The 6,488-nt window shown below is 44.3% G+C and overlaps 1 long non-coding RNA gene across 2 annotated transcripts; it reads right to left on the minus strand.

Annotated features, from left to right (window-relative positions):
* Positions 1-2,064: 2,064 nt before the first annotated feature.
* Positions 2,065-6,002, minus strand: LOC120644565. 2 transcript variants are annotated; one of them, XR_005663822.1, is made up of 3 exons: positions 5,457-6,002; positions 5,259-5,346; positions 2,065-4,387 (listed from the first exon to the last, which is right to left on the minus strand). It is a non-coding gene; the product is annotated as an uncharacterized LOC120644565 (long non-coding RNA). The 2 variants fall into 2 exon arrangements; XR_005663821.1 differs by having other exon boundaries at positions 2,065-4,442.
* Positions 6,003-6,488: the final 486 nt, after the last annotated feature.

Here is a 6,488-nt window from a genome sequence, read left to right on the forward strand (position 1 = left end):
CTAGACTCACCCTAAACCCTAAACTATGGCGGCGGCACTACAGTACCCTCGGTACTGTTCACGCGCGGTACTTTCGGGCCGAGGCCTGTGGCCGGCCCACTTGCTATAACAGATGTGTGGAATCGTTTGAAGGGCTGTCCTGGCCTGAGACATGTGAGACATTCGTGTGCACCATACAGGATCCACATTGATGGACATCCGCGCGACTCACAGCCGCTTGTGAATCACCTTTCAGCCAAGAGTTGACAACCATTCAGTTGATCAGGGACGTATGCATTAAACTTTTGCTTCCCATAACAAAACCAACCTTTTCAAATGTAGGCTAGTACATTTGAGTAATATAGCTTGTGAATAACCTTTCAGCCAAGAGCCGACAACCATTCAGTTGATCAGGGATGTACGCATTAAACTTTGCTTCCCATAACAAAACCAACCTTTTCAAATGTGGGCTAGTACATTTGAGTAATATAGTTGTTGACAGCCAAAATTAGCAAAGATCGAGGCCAACCGGTTTGACCAGTCGGGCATACCGGGCAGACCAGTCAGACGGGTATAGCCTGTATAGACCAAGCAGGTTCAGATTTATAATTTGGAATCCTTTTGTAAATCCTATGTAGATCATACTCTCCAACCCTTGCTTTTCAAACCATAATTCTGTTCTTCCTGCGTCTCTACCGCGTTTGAATGCATTTTGTGTGGCCTGTTGTTCTCAGAACAACCCCAGCTCCATTAGCTCCAACGCGGTGGGGAGGAAGGAGAGTGAGAAGAGAAAAAGGACATAAGCTTCACTGTTGGCCCCACACATGTCACAGTGAAAAGGGTGGATGAGAGATTGACAAGTGGCTCCCACATGTCATAATAGGAGTAGGGGCTGAGTATAGGAGCTATTGTTGGAGTTGATGAAAAAACACAGCCCCAAAAAATAGGGACAGCCTCCCTACTCAATAAAATAGAAGCCAAAAGTAGGAACTTTTGCTAGAGATGCTCTAATAGACTAAATCTGTAGTATTGTCTGATCTTGATTAAATACTCTCTCCGTTCTAAATTATAAGTCATTCCAAGAATCTTGGAGAGTCAAAGTTTTTCAAGTTTGACCAAATTTATATGACAAGATAATAACATTTATAATACCAATTAAGTATCATTAGATTCTTTGTTAGCTATATTTTTATAGTGCACATATTTGATGTCATAAATTTTTATATTTCTCTCTATAATTTTGGTCAAACTTTGAGATGATTTGACTTTCCAAGATTCTCGGAATGGCTTATAATTCGAAACGGAGGGAGTATTTGCATAATTTGTGAGCTCTGAAGATATTGTTCTCTAATTCTTTTTCAGAACACAGTGCACGGATACAGCCGCCCGGGGCGCCCGAGAATGCACGCAAACCATGCATATGATCTGAGTTCCGTCACAGTTCTAACCACTCCAACGTACTAAAAACATGTACTACTAGATTTACCACTCTTCCCAAGAGTTTGTGATTAAATTAATTAAGTGACCGAGGTTCATCTGTAGTTTTATTCTCTATCGTCAGTAAAAGTTCGTCGGTGATAATTAACTCTCTGGAAATTAAATCCTCTCCACACTCGGAGATTCGGTCTCTGTAACACCCAAACACTCTCAGCTATCAGAGCAGATAGATAATAACAAATCAATTCCTCTCGGCCTCTCATATGCGAACTCTCGGCAAAAGTGTTAAAATCCTGTTGTCCATTTTTGGGCACATGTGGTTACGGGCAAATTCCGTAGTTTCCACATGTGGGTACGGAAAATTCCGTAGTTTCCAGATTGACGCACTAAAGAATGAACAGTTGAGGGAATTTAAGGTGGATACCAGCTAGCAAAGATTGAGGGGCGCTATTGGGCGAGCGTTCGCCGCAACTTCTACCGGCGAATGAAAGCTGGAAACACTTATCAATGCGCGTGCATACAAACTAGCAAGATTGGCGCGCTTCGCCGCGCCGGTGCTGCTTGCGAGCGCTGGTGTGTATCTTGTCCAGTCTATACAACAAAAACCAAGACCTTTTTTAACGGCCGGCAAAGTAATACAGTACACAGGTATCAAGTAACGCCAAAGCATAGAAGTCAAGAACTGGCCACGGCATGCAATCATTCATTACAAAGATATAAAATAAAGATAGGACAATGACAAATGTTAATGATAAAGCACAAATAACTGCATATATGTAGTGGGTCATCTGAGGCTCTGAGCAGCTTGTGCAAGATAGTGGCCACCGGTTATCGGCTGCCCACTTTTAAACTGATACCTGAAAATGAATTAGTACTCAATTTGTTGAAGAGCCGACACATTATTTTATCTTGACATCAATACTTTCAGCAAGGAGACAACATGAGAGGAAAAACTATGGAATTGTGAGAGATATGTAACCGTTCAAATATCAAGAACTAATATTACTACCGTAATTCATAGGACCAAAAAAACATGCAAGAAACGCCAGCAATGAGAAAAGAAAAGAAACCTATCACCCAAAGGACCAAACCTTTAGAATCAAAGGCGAAACTATCACTACATAGCAATTTCATGATTGCACCTAAAATTTTAAAATAGAAAAAAAGTATATTCATGGTTGTCACTCTTTGGAATTACAATTCATGGGGTAAAGTCTATAAAGGAATATCGGTAGCTGAAATCAATAACCCCTTAATTTAGTAATCAATAGTAAGAAAAAAGCACATCGCTACATATGGTTGATGCCTTGTTGGGTGCCTTGAGCAACATTCTAAATCCAATGTTTTAAACAAATAATCTGGTACTACTGGGGGTGAACAGACTTATTATGCATGGTTTGAAATGAGAATTCTGAAGGAAAAACACTTTGAGTATATATGCTTAAACTAAACTGATGTACCTTCTTATGTTATGAAGTTCTAGTATACTAAAATCATATATGCCAACTTTAGAACACTTCAGAACATTGGGTACCACAGATTGAGATAGAATTAGACCTGTAACGTTTTTTGCTATGCTGACTACTTTAGAACATTGAATAGCACAAAGAGCTGCAATATATGTCAAAGTATGTTAACAAAGAAAAGACTCGATGGAAATCAAAATAAGCTGAAGTCAAAGCACGATCTACTCAACTATGGAAAAAATTGATACATGTAACTTTCTCTTATGTCGATGTTGGTGGTCCCTGTTCCATCTGGGTAAGCAGAGGTAAATGAGATTACAGGGATCAAAGCAACTTGACGGGAAAGAAAATTAACAACAATGAAGTAAATAGCTTTCATAGCTAAACTATATAGCCTGTTTAGCATGCAAATGTGGGCTAAATTATTCAGATGATTTCCCAATATTGACAGCAAAGTCAAAAATGATTTTATATGAGGTGATATGCAAAGTATAAGAATTGAGGTGCAACATTTATGGTAGGTTTCAGAGTAAAACAACATACCATATACATCCTCAGTTATTAAGAAAAAAGAAACTGATTTTAGAACCTTAGGAATATGAAAATGACACATTTATACCATGATGATAATAAGACAATTGGAAGACCAATATCTTTGAATCGAAAGGATTTAGTTGTTTTATAGTGCATAGATAGCCTACCTGTAATATGTTGTAACATGCTCTTTCACTTGACTACATTTCTGTTGTTTTGCAGGTCAATTCATCACCCGTGATGCCTCACTGGGATTGGCTGCGTGCTGGTTGCTCGACACCTGTAGTCATGAGCACACAAAAGGCTACAGGTAGTAGTCGCCGATGAATTTGGGAAAGAAAAGAGGGTACATGAATGGTTTCAATCCACTACTACACCATTTAAGGAGAGAGGGGAGCTAGCTGTACCCAGAATTGGCACTCACGTGTGAGGAACAAATATGGTCAGGTGGTTCAGACCTGATTAGCAAAATTGAGACGGACCATCTCCGGCGACGGCGAGGCGTGTGGAGAGTAGCTGCCGCAGGAGGTTGCGAGCGAATCGCCTCTGGCAGAGGAGACGATAGCAACGTGAATCAGCAATGCCGGGGTTGCTGCTGATGGCTCGCTTGCTGGAGATGGCTTAAATCACCGACCAGAACATGTAGAGCGTTGCAGTTGCAACTTGCAACCTGTCGGAGCGGAAGGGGGACTGCAGCTACGACAGCGTCGTCGACCGTGAGGTGAGGACGTCCGGCTAGATAACCTGGCGTGATCGATTTTCTAGCAGTGAAGAACGCCGCGTAGGCTTCCGCTTAGGATGGACGCAACCTCTGCTCGGCAGAACACGGAGGCGACACGTTCGTTGGAATGACGACGTGTGATGACAGCCAGCACATGCCACGGGCCCACGTGGTAACAGTAACACATGGCTCCCCAGGCCACGGTTTGGTTCAGCGATATGGATGTATAGTTGGTGCTAGGCCGCCGGGTCTATACACCGACAAAATGTGCACATAGTTATATGTGGTTGATACCTTGTAGGTGCCTTGAGAAATAACACATATTCAATGCTTTAAAAAAATAATTTGATACTGTCATGGGGCAACAGAATACTACAAAATATAAAAGAGGAAATGAGAAAAGAGTCAATTTGATTGTACCTTCCTATCCTATGAAATTTTAAAGGAAAAAAAACATCTGAGTATGCTCAATCTAAACTGATTGTACTCCTATCCTATGAAATTCTAGTATACTAAAATACATACTAATTTGAGGTAGAGCAAATTAGAACACTGAGTATAGGCATGTAACTTAATTAGACATGCAATCTTTTTACTTTCTTTATTTTTTAATAAAGAAAAGAGTATGTGTAATTTCTAATAAGTTCAAATCATTGCAGGGTCTACTGAACTACACACTGTAATTTTCTCTTGGGTAAATTGATTGTCCATGGTCCATGTGGCCGAACAGAGGTAAATAAAGCTATAGGGATGAAAGCAACATGATGGGGAATAAAATTTACAAACCTAATAACAGTGAACTAAATAGCTTCTGTAGGTAAACAATGTACCCTGTTTAGCATTAAGATGTAGCCAAAACTATCCAGATGATTTTTCAATATTGGCAGCAAAGTCAAAGATGATTTATATGAGGTGATATGAAAAGTATAAGAGTTGAGGTGCGCAGGTGCCAGATTTATGGTAGGTTTCAGAGTAGCAAAACTTGCCAAATACCTCCTTGGTTAATTAAAAAGAAACTGATTTGAGAATCTTAGAAAAGGAAGATGAACATATCTGTATCATGTTGATAATAAGATACTATTCAACATTGGGAAAATGATGAAATAGTTGTAGGTTATCACCTTTCCTTTTACTATTCAATGTATTCATCACCCACAGAGATGCCTCATTGGGAATAGCTGAATGGTCGAGCACATATGGTTGACAGACCTGCAGGAAAATCATGAGCACACAAAAGGCTGTAGGTAGGAATTGCAGATCAATCTGGGGAAACAAAAGGGTATACAGAAGGAATTTCATAGGATATGAAGATTGCTCACGAGTGGAGACGTAGCCGAGTAGCTGTTGCAAGAGGTTGCTCACGTGAAGGACCAGCCTCTAGCAGTCTAGCTAGCAGGGGAGCCGTGACAGGAATCCGCAACGACGGGATTGCCGCAGATGATTCATTTACTGGAGACGGGCCTGCCACCGTGCAGAGCATGTAGAGGGCCGCGGCCGCCGCGGCCTGTTGGGGTGGAAGTGGAAGGAGGACCGCAGCTCCGAGCCTCCGACAGGCGACAGCTTCGTCGTGGCGCTCCGCCTTTTGCACGACCTACCTCTCTCTTCTCCGCGCCCGTCCGCCCGAACAGATCCAGCTGCTGCCTGCTAGCGCCGTAGGAGTAATTGCGTCCGATTTGGATAGAGATCCGCCCGCACCGCTGCCAGCCATGGACGCAATGGCGGAGAAGTAGCAAGCCGAGCCATCCCCTGCACGCCGCTCGCCTACGCCGGCCGCCCCGACCATGGACACGGGAGGAGCAGGACAGACCACTGCTGCTGCTCCTCCTTCGCGCCCCGCTCCTCCTTGCCGCGGGCCTGATGCTGCCGCCGCCGCCTTGCCTCCAGGCTGGACCGCCGCGGGAGAGGAGCTGCCGGCCGGCGAGGCGGATGAACCGAGGCGGGCCGCAGCTGCTCCCTCCGCGCGCTGCTGGGCAGGAGGAGGGGGCCGCGCCGCGTCCTCGACCTCCGCCGTGAGCTTCGTGGTCCGCGCCACGGGGTGGAGCTCGAGGAGGGCAAGCCGGTGGCGGAAGAGTGGCGGCGCGGTGGGGGACGGAAGAGGGAGAGAGAGAAGGGAGGGAGAGGGCGCAAAAAGACGAACCAGGCACACACGATTAGCTCACCGGACAAGGAGGCCTCCCGCGGCACGTTCCTCGCATCGCGTACGACCAACGCGAAGTACGGATGGCTGCCAGCGACGCATGGAGAACAGGTGTGCAGCAAGGACGCGCCGAGCGCCGGATGGGCTCCCTTTCTTCGAGCGATATAGATTTACATATTAGCTAGCAGCGCGTGTTTTCTCTTCCATGTTCCCC

Source organism: Panicum virgatum, chromosome 8K, assembly GCF_016808335.1.
Source record: "Panicum virgatum strain AP13 chromosome 8K, P.virgatum_v5, whole genome shotgun sequence".
NCBI classification, from domain to species: domain Eukaryota; kingdom Viridiplantae; phylum Streptophyta; class Magnoliopsida; order Poales; family Poaceae; genus Panicum; species Panicum virgatum.